This window comes from Erythrolamprus reginae, chromosome 8 (assembly GCF_031021105.1).
Source record: "Erythrolamprus reginae isolate rEryReg1 chromosome 8, rEryReg1.hap1, whole genome shotgun sequence".
Classification (NCBI taxonomy): domain Eukaryota; kingdom Metazoa; phylum Chordata; class Lepidosauria; order Squamata; family Dipsadidae; genus Erythrolamprus; species Erythrolamprus reginae.
Window position 1 is genome coordinate 31,551,764 of NC_091957.1, and position 15,749 is coordinate 31,567,512.

A 15,749-nucleotide genomic window follows, 5' to 3' on the forward strand; every position below is an offset into this window, starting at 1 on the left:
GGATCCCACTGAAGAAATTTTAAAGAATACTCAAAATGATTCTTCATTTGCTTTGTAACCTTAAATAAAAAAAACAATACAGTATTGACTCTGTAATTTACCCGGGGAGGGGAGAGGAGGGGGGCACAGACAGACAGGAAAGGAATACAGACAGACAGACAGACTCAAAATTTGTGGCTAAGCAAAAGCATTGTTAAGTGAGAATCACCACATTTTACTCAATCCATGACATTTCCTAGCTCTAACAGTGATGTGCAAGCTACGGAAGTACCAGTACATCTGAAGACATGTGTAATGTTCTCGTTATAGTTAACTGTGTGGCAGAAAGTGGACTCTGGGTTTGTTTTTCCTATTATAGTAAGTGAGGTTGAATGTACCATATATAATTTTACAAGAGTTCTCTCTCTTTCTCTCTCTGTATATACACATACAGTTTATATAGTAGATAATGTACAGTATATTTTTGTGTGCCTGTGTGTAATATTTATTTACACATATGGCATATATACATAGAATTAAGTATATTTTGGATGTTCAGTAATAGTAAATATAGAGGGAAATTGTATCTCTTTGAGGCAAGGAGAGGTCAAGTATCCTAACCCTAACCCAAACCAGCAGGAGCAGGGGATTGAGGTAAGTACCTAGGTACTTGCATTTTTTTTGCCTATACCTGCCTTGGTGGGATATTTACCTGTTTACCCTCTTTTAAACTTACAGAGCTAGTTTACTGGCTTTCTTTGAAATAAATATTCTAAAATATTTAATCTACTGATGCCTCAATTGATGTAATTTTATTGGTTTCCATTTTTATAAGTTACCAGTAGCCGCTGCAATTTCCACCCTCGACTTATACAGGGGTTTATAAATTTTCCCAGTTTTTGTGGCAAAAGTGGGCGCCTCGACTTATAGTCAGAGCGACTTATACTCGAGTATATACGGTATACTTTTTCTTCTTCTTCTTCTTCTTCTTCTTCTTCTTCTTATTATTATTATTATTATTATTATTATTATTATTATTATTAATTAGACTAATTAAACTAAGGCCGGCTCACAGAATAGATACAAACGTAAGCATGTAGCACAAATCTAATAATTAAAAATGCAACTAAAAGCCCTAATGTAATACGCAATCATATGAGCCAATCACATTACATATATTGGTCAGAGGGGCAAGGTCGAATTGGGTCATATATCCAGAAAATGTTAAAGGATCCAATCTGGGTCAATCACTGGGACAGAGGTTTAGTCTTCTGAGCTTTCGGGTTCGTCCTGAAACCCATCCTTCCGACGAGTCCGAATATAACCCAAAGCACACATTCTTTAAGAGAGAAGTTCCCAGCACGAGTCCAAAAGCTTGGAAGACTAAACCTCTGGTTCCAGTGACCAACCCAGTCTGGATCCAGGTACTATCACCTCCATGATCTTGATGCTACATCTTTGAGAAATCCCCCCTTACCTATGTAGCTGTATGTATGATATGTTTGTGTGTATGCTTTTTTATATACAGTAGTACCTCGTGATTCGAACCCCTCGTCATACGAACTTTCCGAGATACGAACCTGGGGTTCGAAATTTTTTTGCCTCTTCTTACGAACTTTTTTCGCCTTATGAACCCGCCCAAACGCCAAACCCGGATGAAGATGTCCTTCCTGGAGCCATGTTTCAGCCGGCCAGGAAGGACGTCTCCATGACATCAAAGCTCTGCCCATGGAATTCCCTATTGGGATTCCCCACCTCTGTTTGAGCCTCCCGACTGGCCGACAGCTTCGCGGCTCTTTTGCAAAGCTGACAGCTGGGCAGCGGGGTTTCTCAGCATCCTCCTGAACCTGAACCCCGAACCCGAACTTTGCCGAAATTCCGGGTTCAGTGTTTGGGAGAACGGCAAGAAGCCACCCAGCTGTTTCAAAAGGCGATAGCTGGGCGGCGGGGCTTCTCGGCAGCCTCCCGAACGCCGAACCCGGAAGTTCAGCAAAAGTTTGGGTTCAGCGTTCGGGTTCAGGAGGACACCGAGAAGCCCCGCCGCCCAGCTGTCAGCTTTGCGCTGAGAAGCGCCCAGCTGTTTCAAAAGGTGACAGCCGGGCGGCAGCGGCCAGCAAAGCGCTGTTTTTTTGGGGGGGGGGGGGGTTTGCTTGCACGCATTAATTGATTTTACATTGTTTCCTATGGGAAACATTATTTCGTATTTCAAACTTTTCGCCTTACGAACCTTCACTTTTGTCAGCTTTTCTAATTGTTTTATCTGGAAGTCCATCATATGTTTGGTTAGTAATTGCGTCTTGTTTTTATTAATTTTTTAATGTCTAATTATTATCATTATTATTTGTTCTTATTAATAAAGTTTCTAATGTTAAAATAAATAACAGTGGTGAAATGGGGCAACCCTGTCTAACTCCTCTTTGTATTTCAAACTTTTCTGTTTGATCGTTGTTTAATATAATTTTAGCCATTTGGTTTGAATATATGGCATCAATTATATTAAAAAATTTGGTACTGAAATTAATTTTGTTTAATTGCAGTTTTATAAAGGTCCAATCAATGTTATCAAATGCTTTTTTTGCATCTAAAAATACTAATGCCATTTATTTTTCTGGGTGTTGTTCTAACGTATTTATAATCGTCCTCAAATTATTTTTAATTTGTCTACCCAGTAAAAATCTATTTTGATCTTCATGAATTTTTCCATTCATAATATTTTTAAGTCTGAAGACGTATACGGAGACAAAAACTTTATAGTCTACGTTTAGTAAGGATATTGGCCTATAGTTTTGAATTTTTTCCTTCTCTGTTCCTGGTTTGTATATTAACGTTATTAAGGCTTCCGACCAGGATTTTGGTATTTTGACATCTGCAATTATCTTATTAAAAATCTCTAACATATTCGAAGTAAGTATGTTACTATTTAATTTATAAAATTCCGCCGGTATAGCATCTGGTCCGGTAGCTTTATTATTTTTCTGCTTCTTAAGTATTTGTTGTAATTCAACCATTGTAAATGGTGCATTAAGCTTTTGTTGTTGTTCTTCTGTTATTATTGGTAAATCTATAGAAAATTCAAAAGCCATATCTTCTTCTATTTCTTCTTTTTGGTATAATTTTTTATAAAATTCCGACACTATTTCCTTCTTTTCATCTGTTCTATATCTTATTATGCCATTACTGTCTTCTAATTTCTTTATTATTCTGGATTCTCTATGATTCCTTAATTTATATGCTAGCCAACGTCCCGTTGTTTATTTCTATTTCAATATTTGTGATATATTCTGAGGTATGTAGTCACATGACCTTTAAGCCACGCCCCTGGTCACATGATTGCCAAGCCATTCCCACTTGGTTGCATGGCCAGAAAGCCACACCCACAAATAAGCCACGCCCACAGTGTGGTAATAAATTTTTTTGCAGCCTTTCACTAGCCAACACCCGTAATTGAATGCCTGGGGAGGGTGACAACTTCCCCCACTACCTGGAGGCCAGAAACGGCCTATTTCCCAACTTCTGGTGGGCCCAGTAGACTTGTGCTTCACCCTCCCCAGGCTCCAAAGGCTTCCCTGGAGCCAAGGGAGGGTAAAAATGCACTCCCCCATCCCCCCAGAGGCTCTCTGGAAACCAAAAACGCCCTCCCAGAGCCTCTGTGTGAGCAAAAAAAAAATCAGCTGGCCGGCACACACATGCACATTAGAGCTGAGCTAAGGCAACGGCTCATGTGCCAGCAGATATGGCTCCACGTGCCACCTGTGGCATCCATGCCATAGTTTCACCATCACTGCTGTGATATATTATTTTTATCCATTAAAAACAATAGACGAAATACAGTTAGTCCTTGGCTTATAAGCACAATTTAGCCCAGATTTCCAATGCTGAACAAAACAGTTCTTAATTGAATTTTGCTCTATTCTACGACCTTCCTTGCCGCAGTAGTGAATCATGGCAGTTGTTAAGTTAGTGACACAGTTGTTAAGTCAGTCTGGCTTCCCCATTGACTTTGCTTGCCAGAAGGTCACCGAAGGGGATCACATAGCCCTGGGACACTGCAACCACCATAAATATGGGCCAATTGTCAAATGTCTGAAGTTGACCATGAGGCTGTTGCTATGGTCGTAAGTGTGAAAAAGGGTCACTTTTGTCAGTGCCATTGTAACTTTGAATGGTATCTTAGCAAATGGTCATAAGGAAGGCCTACCTGTAGTTACAGAGTCCATAAATGCCTATCTACTGTATTTTTCAACCTATAAGACACACCAGACCATAAGAGGCACATTAGCTTTAGAGGAGAAAAACAAGAAAAACAATCTGCCTCTGCTGCCCAGCATCCATCCCGTATTTGTACTGTATTCATAACATCCTTGCAACAAACAGCAAACAGCCTGGTCAGCTTCAGCACATTATCGCAGCCACAGCACTTACTTCGTCATGGCTCCTCTCCATTGCACACATGGTCAACTGAGCTGAGCTGCCATGGGCGCCAGGGAATGCTGGAGCCTTTGCTGCCAAGCAGCTGATTGGTGATTGGATTGGCCTCTCAGAATACCATTGATCAGCTGTTCTGGGTGGCGGGGACTGCCGCCACTGTTTTTCACCACTCACCACTACTACCACCACCTATTTTGCGACTGGTAAAAGCAGCAAACACCAGCGGCAATCTCAGCCACCTAGAACAGCTGATCAGTGCTATTGCAGAAGGCTGATCCAACCGCCGATCAGCTGCTCGGTAGCAAAGGCTCCAGCATTTGCCCCACAGCGGTGAATGGCGGCAGCATCAGTGACAGGTTGTGACAGCAAATGCCGCTGCTGCACCAAGCTTCCTCCCCCATCACAATACTCGCTCTATGAGATGCACAGACATTTCCACTCTCATTTCTTGGGGCGGGGGTCAGTGTTCCCTCTAATTTTTTGGCGGGGTGGGCGGAAAAGTATAGTGTCTGAGCGGCAGTCCCTTTGGGACTGGGCGGCACAGAAAAAACAAACAAATAAATAAACAAACAAACAAACAAACAAACAAACAACCCTGTTTTGCCTCTGAGAATTTCAAAATAAAATACTGTATTGTGTGTCTATAACAGTGAGCTCATAATAGGGCAACTCTATCAATATCAAAATGCCACTTAAATAAATAAATAAACAAACAAACAAACAACCCTGTTTTGCCTCTGAGAATTTCAAAATAAAATACTGTACTGTGTGTCTATAACAGTGAGCTCATAATAGGGCAACTCTATCAATATCAAAATGGCACTTAAATAGTTGAGCTAGTTTCAAACTAGATTTTGATTTTCTTTCTCTCTTCCTGACTCCCATTCTTTTTTTTCCTCTCTTTTTTCTATCTGTTTCTCTCTCTTCCTCTCTCTCTCCTTCCCTCTCACTCTTTCCCTCTCGGCTTCTGGGCAGGTTTGGAAAACTCTGAGTTGATGATGATTTTTAAGTGAGCGATTGCTCACTGCTCAGCTTAGAGGGAACTATGGCGGGGGTGCGTCTTATAGTGCAAAAATATCATGTATATATATATATATATATATATATATATATATATATATATATATATATATATATATATATATATGAAAGACTACAGTCAGAGAATCCAAGTTGACACTGTCAATCAATGTATATTTACATTCTATACAGGGCTGGGGTCTAAAATCTGTCTAGGCGGCTTGCTTTATGAAAAAGAACATAGCTTAATGATAATCCCTATATACCCTCTGAGTCAGAATGTAAAAGATTCTTGTCTAAAACCACAGCATCTACTAGCTATGCGTTGGCAATACTAAACTAAATTTTCAGTATCAGTATAGAAATGATCTTATTGCTTCTAGATTCATTACACAAAGCCACAATCTGTCAAATCTATCAATCAAAACTTGACCTTGTCCAGACATGAGTCTAGCTACCAGGCTGTGCAACCCTGAATAAGGTACCCAGAGCTCGGGAGTGATGTAGCTAAATAACTATAATTAATAAGTGTTCCTTCCCTCTTTTTTCTTTTGACCTAATAGTCAATAATTCTTCAAAGAACAGGTCTGGATGTCATATTAGAAAGAAGAACGTTTCTGAATGGTAAATTTCTATGTGAGGACTTGCATCTGTTCAGCCCATCTAAATGTGTGATAATCTAATTATAGAATTTAGCCCCAAGAAGCTAAAAGATGCTGCTTTTCAATGTTTTTCTGTAATTTAGAATGACATCCAGACATGTTTTTTGGAAGAAATATTGAGTACAAGGTTGAAAGAAGGAAGAAATGACCTTTATTATTTATTTATTTAAATACATGACTCCAAAGAAAAGTAACTCTGGGTATATTATATTATTATGCATAGTCTGGCAGTCAGAATAATGTCTAAGAAAGGCTTAAGTTTTAATCAGTAGATTTGAATTTACAGAGCTATTTGTAAGCTGTCCTGAGTCTGCGGAGAAGGGCCACTTAGAAATCCAAACAACCAAATAAATAACAGAAAGCAAGAAAATACTTTCATTATTGCTATTTCTCAATGACATTATGAGATTTTTGTAAATATGCAAAAAAAAAAGGATATTTAATCAAATTGGTGTACCACAGATATTTCCTAGAATGGGGATTTAAGCAGAAGATGCTGATATGAAATATTAAAGAATATCATTCTAGCAAAAAAAGAAAGAAAAAAGAAACACATTTCACCCAATGTTTTAAAACTATAGTAATTAGATTATTATGGGCGAGAGGGCAATTGCAACGTGTTTGGAATAGTGAGGGCAATTTTTCAGTGCCCTTGCTGAATTTGGTGCAACTTACATTTTTTAAAAGGTTTTGACCCAAATGTAAAAAATCTCATTCCGTAAATTTACCATGTACAGTAAGAACGCCTCTACTTACAAACTTTTCTAGATAAGAACTGGGTGTTCAAGATTTTTTTGGCTCTTCTCAAGAACCATTTTCCACTTACAAACCCAAGCCTCCGAAACTATAACCGGAAAAGGCAGGGAGAAGCCTCTGTGAGGCCTCTCTAGGAATCTCCTGGGAGGAAACAGGGCCGGAAAAGGTGAGAAGAAGCCTCGATGGGGCCTCTCTAGGAATCTCCTGGGAGGAAACAGGGCTTCCACCCTCCCTGTGGTTTCCCCAATCGCACGCATTACAGTGATCCCCCGCTCATTGCGAGGGTTCCATTCCAGGACCCCCCGCAACGAGCGGGTTTTCGCAAAGCGCATGTGCAGATGGTGTTTTTACTCCCGCAGCGCTAGCGAGGAGCCGAAGATTGGGGGCGGTGCGGCTGTTTTAAAACGTCGCCGCCGGCATGGGGGGCTTCCTAGCAGCCCCCCAAACCCGGGTTGGGGGTCCGGGGGGTGCTGGCAAGCCCCCCCCATGCCGGCGGCGACGTTTTAAAACAGCCGCGCCGCCCCCAATCTTCGGCTCCTCGCTAGCGGGCAGGCAGGCGGCGGACAAGCCGTTCGCTGGCGCTCGGTCTCGCCGCTTTCGAGCTGAGTCCTGCAGCGAATTCGCTTCAGAACTCAGCTCGAAAGCGGCGAGACCGAGCGCCAGCGAACGGCTTGTCCGCGCTCGGTCTCGCCGCTTTCGAGCTGAGTCCTGCAGCGAATTCGCTTCAGGACTCAGCTCGAAAGCGGCGAGACCGAGCGCCAGCGAACGGCTTGTCCGCGCTTGGTCTCGCCGCTTTCGAGCTGAGTCCTGCAGCGAATTCGCTTCAGGACTCAGCTCGAAAGCGGCGAGACCGAGCGCCAGCGAACGGCTTGTCCGCGCTCGGTCTCGCCGCTTTCGAGCTGAGTCCTGCAGCGAATTCGCTTCAGGACTCAGCTCGAAAGCGGCGAGAATGAACGGCGTGGGCGGGCGAAGGGCGGGCGGCAGCGAGGAGTTTGCGTGGGCGGTGGGGAAACTCCTTGCTGATGCCCGCTGCTCGCCCTCCCGCCAGCAAGAGGGGGAAGACCCAGGGAAGCCGCCCAGCAGCTGATCTGCCGGGCGCCATCTACGCATGCATGCCCATAGAAAAAAGGGCACGCATGCGCAGATGGTGTTTTGACTTCTGGGTTGAAAAATCGCAAATTACCCTGTTCGCAATGGTCGGGGACGCAATAACCGGGGGATCACTGTATTTGCTTTTACATTGATTCCTATGGGAAAAACTGCTTCTTCTTAAAAACGTTTCTACTTAAGAACCTGGTCACGGGACGAATTAAGTCCATAAGTAGAGGTATCATGGTACACAATTTGAAATTTGGAGGATGAGAAGGAACCAATTGGTTGAATGCCAATTGATGCTACCTACAATACTACCCAAATGCAGATATAAGCATCCATGGAGTTTTAAGATGGCGCCGACAAAGGCTGCCTCGGTGAAATGCTCTCAAACAGTTTTTTCATTTTCTACTATTCCCTGCAATTCTCAACGGATTTCCTACTCAAGAGACCATCTGCTAAGAATTAAAGAACATTTCTTTAAGGAGCAGCTATCTGCAATTTCAACCCCACCTGTCTTTACAAACGCGGAGGAGATTTTAGCACAGGAGGAAGCCATTTCCCGGCAACCATGGATCACCAAAAACATACGCAGCCGGCAGAGACGAAGAGGTAAAAGGGCGGGAATTTTAAATAGACTAAGGAACAAGGGATCATTGATCATTGCATGATTCACCTTGTACCTGCTTACAAACAAAGATTTAAAGCCACAAAACCAATAATTAAATCAGTGAGGACTTGGACTGAGGAAGCAAAGTTAAAGCTACAGGCTTGCGAATTCGCTTCAGGACTCAGCTGGAAAGCGGCGAGAGTGAGCGCCAGCGAACGGCTTGTCCGCCGCCTGCCTGCCCACTAGCGAGGAGCCGAAGATTGGGGGCGGCGCGGCTGTTTTAAAACGTCGCCGCCGGCATGGGGGGCTTGCCAGCACCCTCCGGACCCCCAACCCGGGTTTGGGGGGCTGCTAGGAAGCCCCCCATGCCGGCGGCGACGTTTTAAAACAGCCGCGCCGCCCCCAATCTTCGGCTCCTCGCTAGCGGGCAGGCAGGCGGCGGACAAGCCGTTCGCTGGCGCTCGCTCTCGCCGCTTTCCAGCTGAGTCCTGAAGCGAATTCGCTTCAGGACTCAGCTGGGAAGCGGCGAGAATGAACGGCGTGGGCGGGCGAAGGGCGGGCGGCAGCGAGGAGTTTGCGTGGGCGGTGGGGAAACTCCTTGCTGATGCCCGCCGCTCGCCCTCCCGCCAGCAAGAGGGGGAAGACCCAGGGAAGCCACCTAGCAGCTGATCTGCCCGGCGCCATCTACGCATGCGTGCCCATAGAAAAAAGGGCACGCATGCGCAGATGGTGTTTTGACTTCCGGGTTGAAAAATCGCAAATTAGCCTGTTCGCAATGGTCGGGGACGCAATAACCGGGGGATCACTGTACTCCTGCTATTGCAGCTTCTGGCCACCAGAGGAACTACAGTCTACGGACTGTAGTGGAGACTGTTATGGCGGTGAGACAGCAGCAGACTGTGTCTGCTGTACTGGACGGTACAAAGCGATGGAAGGGGCCAGCAGGGGACGCCACACTATTACGGTACCGCTATGAACAGCTTTGAATGGTACCGTATGTTTTTCCACCATACCGTATGTAAACTTGACTACGCCTTATTTTCGGGGGGTGCCTTATATTAGCAAATTCTAAAAAACCTCTGACATGCCTTACTTTCGGGGTACGTCTTATTTTCGGGGAAATAGGGTAGTCAGCATATTGCCCTCAACAATCTGGGTCCTCATTTTACTGACCTCGGAAGGAAGGAAGATAGAGTCAATCTTGAGCATGTCAGGATTGAACTCTTGCCAGTGAGCAGCGTCAGATTTGCACCACTATGGCTCTTTGTCATGACATGTTGTCATGTTTGCATCAGCACCATTTTCTAAAAGTACTTAAAAAGTAATTTTAAATCTTTTAAAACAATTTATACATACCCCCAGATCCCAAAATGACAAATCCATTGTACCTGAAAATTCTCCAAAACCCCCCCAAACATATCCCAAATTAATTTTTTTAGAGCCATTTTTTTCTAGTGGGTTAAGGGACCAGACTAGAAAGTGGGAGCCTGTGGAATCACATTTGCATTATGTCATTATATAGACATTGATATTTTGGCATTAGCATCATTTTCTAGGATTACATACAGTTTTCTCCAAGGGCATCTTGCAATCACTCAAAGAGAAGCCTTTTTAAAAGAGTTGGATTACTTACCATCTTAAATCTGAAGTTCTAAGATGGGCTCCTTCTTTCAGTTAATCTATTCTTGCCTCAATCTGAAAAGCAAGACGAAGATTTAAAATATCTTCCTAACCCTGCTGAATAATTTGTGACAGCCCCTATCAAATATCATGAATTTCACATAAAGCTATTTTGGAATAGACTGCCAGACTAGGAGGGAAAAAAAGCCAATTTTCTCATTAAATATTAAACCATAAGATGGAAAATTCCATTATGGCCATCAAAAGAGATCATAGTAGTGTTATGATATATTTTCGGTCTAACTCTGGTTTGCTGTATTCCTTAAGAATCATTTATCAGAACCGTATGGCTTCTATTTGTAGGTTATTGTCAATCATTGTCAACGATACAGAATGCCTATCTTGACACCATATTGACTAAACAAACACTCGGCTCTCTGTTCTATTAGAGTAAAGGTCCTCAGCTCTTTTTATTGTTCTATTTAAGGCAAAGGTTACTTACTCAGCTCTTTCTATTGTTTTAGTTAAGAGTAAAGGTTAAATAAGCCGCTCCAAGTCCTTGGAGAGGGGTGGCATACAAATCTAATAAATAAATAAAATCTAATAAATAAAATAAATACAGTCATGTGCTCACCTATATGCTTGATATGATCTGTCTGTATGCTGCTATGTTAACCATTTATCCATTATTGCTAATTAGTTATCTTTGGGGTAAATCAATCATTGTAATTGTATACACAAGAAATTTGCTATAAGAATAAATTGCAGCTAACCAGGGAGAAAGACTTCTTCATAGCTAGCAAAAGCTTTGCTCAGAAATCATGTCTACATGTCTGTGATTGCTACATCTATTGTTTGTTTGTTTTATATATTTATTTATTTATTTGGATTTCTAGGCCGCCCTTCTCAAATGGACTCAGGGCATCTTACAAGATAAAATTGATACAGAATTATAGTCCTTCTATTAAGGACTATAATTCTGTAACAATTTTATCTTTTATCTTAAAAAGAGCTGAGGACCTTTACTCTAATAAAACAGAGAGCAGAGTGTTTGTTTAGTCAATATGGTGTCAAGATAGGCATTCCGTATCATTGAGAAGGCCTGCGTCTGTGTTCTTGATGGTTTATGTTAAGGGTTTTATTTTCCTCCTTTCCTTTCTCAGCTTCCCAGCAAATCTCTCATATCAAAGATAAACAAAACATGTCTGATTGGTGCCATCCCATTGGAGAAGCAAGGTGAGTGAGGTCACATTACGGGACCGCCTCCTGCCTCATACTTTGCTGCGACCAGTAAGGGCCCAGAGGGTCAGCCTTCTCCAATCGAGGAAGAGCCTTCTCTGTGGTGGCTCTGACCCTTTGGAATCAACTGCCTCCAGAGATCCATACTATCTCCACCTTTACCGATCTTCCAGAAAGCTGTTAAGACCTGGCTCTTCCAGCAAGCCTGGAATTAGGAATGACTGTTTGTACATATGGCTTTTTAGGTTTTTTAGGTTTTATTTATTTATTATATATTTGTCAAACAAGTATAGAATCAACATAACAAAGTATAAATAAGTGATAAAAAGGATAATAGGACAGAAGGACAGGGATGGTAGGCACAATAGTGCACTTATGAACGCCCCTTTTTATGTATTTTATAGTATTGTTGTTTTATTGCTGTTGGACTTTTTTTTTTTTTTTACTGTTTTTAGTATTTATGATTATCATTAGCCGCCCAGAGGCCTATAGGAATGGGTGGCATATAAATATAAATATATAAATAAAAAATAGGAAGATGGAGATGCCTTTTTCCCAGGCAGATTTTCTCAATTTTTCAAGTGTTTTGTAAGCATCTTATAAAACACAAAACACTATTTGATTCTCCCCCCAAAGTAAGGGGAAAGTGTTGATTTTTCTGATTTTCAGCAGAAAATATCCAAATTGCAAAGCTGCACTTAGAAAGAAGAAAACATTTGGGAGTGTCCCCAAATCATGGCTTATTCATCGTAGGTTTAAGGTAATATGGTAGTTTCTGAGGAAAACTGATCCTTCCAGCAAATGTGGAAATCAAACAATCTGAACTATGAGTTTGCAACTCCCCTCACATCTGAGAACTGTCTGAATGGGTGAGGCTCTTATTTTTAGCACATTCTTGAGTAGAAATGGTCATAATTCATCTCTGATGAGTAATAAAATACCCCGACTGAGAGAAAGCAGGCAAAGTCCTGAGTCATAACTGTTCCTAATGTAAGCAACAGATGTCTCCCAAAATACAACATTATAAATATTGTGTGCCTTTACACACATATGGAAAATCTAATTACTACTTAGGAAAAAAGAAGAATGACATTCAGTTCATATTTTGATAGGAGGTTACCTAAACTGGTTCTCAAATCAAAAAGTGTGTTGGAACAAAATTCATAAAAAATGTTGAGGTTGTTAATTCCATGCAATTCTTCCTTTAACAGCAACAATGATGACCATCAGTGCTGGTAAAAGGATTGCTGTGGAATAAATTAAAGAACAGAATAAAAAATTTGGAAGGGACCTTGGAGGTCATCTAGTCCAACTCCCTGTTCAAGCAGGAAAAAGTATATTATTTCAGACAAATTGTTGTCCAATCTCTTCTTAAAAACCTCCAGTGCGCCACCATTTTAGAGATTAAAACATATGAAGAACGGATACAGGAACTGGGCATGGCTAGTCTAGTGAAGAGGAGGACCAGGGGAGATACGATAGCAGTGTTCCAATTTTTCAGGGGACGCCACAGAGAGGAAGGGGTCAAGCTATTTTCCAAGGCACCTGAAGGCCAGACAAGAAATAAGGGATGAAAACTGATTAAAGAGAAATTATAGAAATTAGGAGGAACGTTCTGACAGTGAGAACAATCAACCGATGGAACAGAAGTTGCCTTCAGAAGTTGTGGGAGCTTCATCACTGGAGACTTTCAAGAAGAGATTGAAGTGCCATTGGTCAGAAATGTTGTAGTCTCTCCTATTTGGGCAGAGGGTTGGACTACATGACCTGCAAAGTCTCTTCCAACTCTGTTTATCTGTAAACCAACAACTTCTGGAGGCAAGGCATTGCACTGATTAATTATTTTAACCATCAGGAACTTCTCCTAATTTTTCATTAATTCTAGGTTGGTTCTCTCCCTGATTAATTTTCATCTGTTACTTCTTGCCCTGCCTTATGTCACTCCTAGTCCATTTGCATTAAATTAGGCATAGCCAATTCCAGCTACTGCTCTTTATATGTTTTAGCCTCCATTCCCCTAATCAACTTTGTTTTTCTTCTGTGCACTCTTTCTAGTCCATGTTTTGGCAGTCCTTCTGGATTTATGGTTACTATTAGTACAGCAGACCTGCATGTGGATTAAAGAGCAGATAAAAGTATACGATGCCATCAAGAGAGTCAAAGAATTGATTGACCGGTTGGCATCACAGCAAGATGGAGGTGAGCTAGTGGGGCTCCATGAAGCCCAGCCGATATCTGCCTGCCAGGAGACCCTACAGGGCCAAAGCCACCCTGGAGGGTTGGTGCAGATAGGTGGCTTCCTTGCTTGAGCTGAAGAAACCCTCCCAAAGGGCAGCAGAGACTATAGACATTATGTCCAGACTGAAGCTGTGACAACAGGGACAAGAAGATTATGAGCTAGAACTGTTCAAGAACAGGGGATTGGAACTCGGTGAGATGATTTTCAACTTCTATACTTAAATCCAAATAAAAGAATTTCTAAAAGAAAGACTCTTCAAAGCAGCAAATTAATACAGGGAGACAGACTATAGTTCCTAAAGAGAAATAAAATTTTAATGGGGGGCTATGAGGTTTTAAACTTTAAAATATAGAAAGTCTGGACTGTAACTTGCAGTGTTGAAAAAAGTGACTTGATCGAAGTGAATAAAATCATGCAACACACAAGAATAGCAATAAATGGAGATTTAACCGATAGAATTCAGATTGAAAAAGGAGTTCGGCAAGGCTGCCCACTTTCCCCATTACTATATATTCTCACTACAGAAACTATGCTAAGACAAATTAGAGCCAACTCTAAAATAAGAGGATTAAAAACTAAAAGACAAGAGTTTAAATTACAGGCATACGCGGATGATCTGGCCCTGATACTAGAAAACCCACTGGAATCGGGGAAATTTACTATGAAAGAGGTGGAGGATTTCGGCGAGGTAGCAGGTTTAAAAATAAATATGCAAAAAACCAAAATTATAACCAAAAATATGACAAAGGAGCAGGAAAATGATCTGGAAGAAATTTTGAAAATTAAAATAGTCAAAACAGTTAAATACTTGGGGATTTTACTTACAAAAAAATGTAGTACTATTAAAGAAGATAACTACGAAAAATTATTAAAGACAACTGAGAAACAATTAAAAGACTGGGACAAGTTGCAAATTTCATTACTAGGTAGAATAGCGACAATCAAAATGTCAGTACTGCCGAAATTCTTGTACCTCTTTCAAACAATCCCAACAAAATTAAACAACGACTTCTTCAACAGATTGAATAAAATCACTTCTAAATTCATATGGAACAACAAAAGGCCCAGGATCAGATTAAAATGGCTACAAGATAGAACTAAACAAGGGGGTCTAGGATTACCGGACTTTAAGATTTACCACTTATCTTGTAACTTGCTATGGATAAAAGACTGGATAGAGCTTAAAGCAGAGAGAACATTAGCTCTAGAAGGCCAAGACTTACTCTCTGGTTGGCACAATATGCTATGGAATCAGCACCAAAAGATTCCGACTTACTTTAAAAACCACATGACCAGAGACGTTTTAATAACAACATGGCTTAAATTAAAAAAGGACCATTATACAAAAATACCTAGATGGTATTCCAGTCTGGAAGTTCTTACTCACCCGAACACTATTGAATTAAAAAATATGATAACTTATAACCACTTATTAAATACAGAAGGAAATATAAAAACGAAAGAAGAGTTAGCAGAGCAGAACATAATCTTGAACTGGTGGCCATATAGGCTAATATTTTCAAAATGGCAAAAAGACACTAAAGAAGAAGGAATAGCAACACACAACACTCCCCTGGATAAACTTATATTAGGAAGTGATAAACATTTTATTACAAGAATATATAGTTACTTAATAATGTATGAAATGGAAGCGGAAATATCTAAAGACCCAATGACCAGCTGGGCAAAGAACTTTGGCTATAACATCCATATAGATCAATGGGAGACAATCTGGAATAAAAATTATAAAATTACGAAGTCAGTATCATTCAAAGAAAACAGCATAAAAATGTTCTATAGGTGGCATATGTCGCCATCAAGACTAGCACAGATCTTTCCCAAAACCAGACCAAATTGCTGGAGGTGTTCAAATCCGTCGGGAACCTTTTTCCATATTTGGTGGAGCTGTCCAAAGATAAAAAAATTATGGTCTAAAATAAAACATTGGATATTCGAGATTACGGGCACAAACCTACCTCTCAAGCCAGAGATCTTCCTATTGGGAATAATAGGCATAAAAATAAGGAAAACAGATTATCATATAATTCAACATATTATAACAGCAAGCAGAATATCAATAGCTCAAAACTGGAAAAGGGAGGAG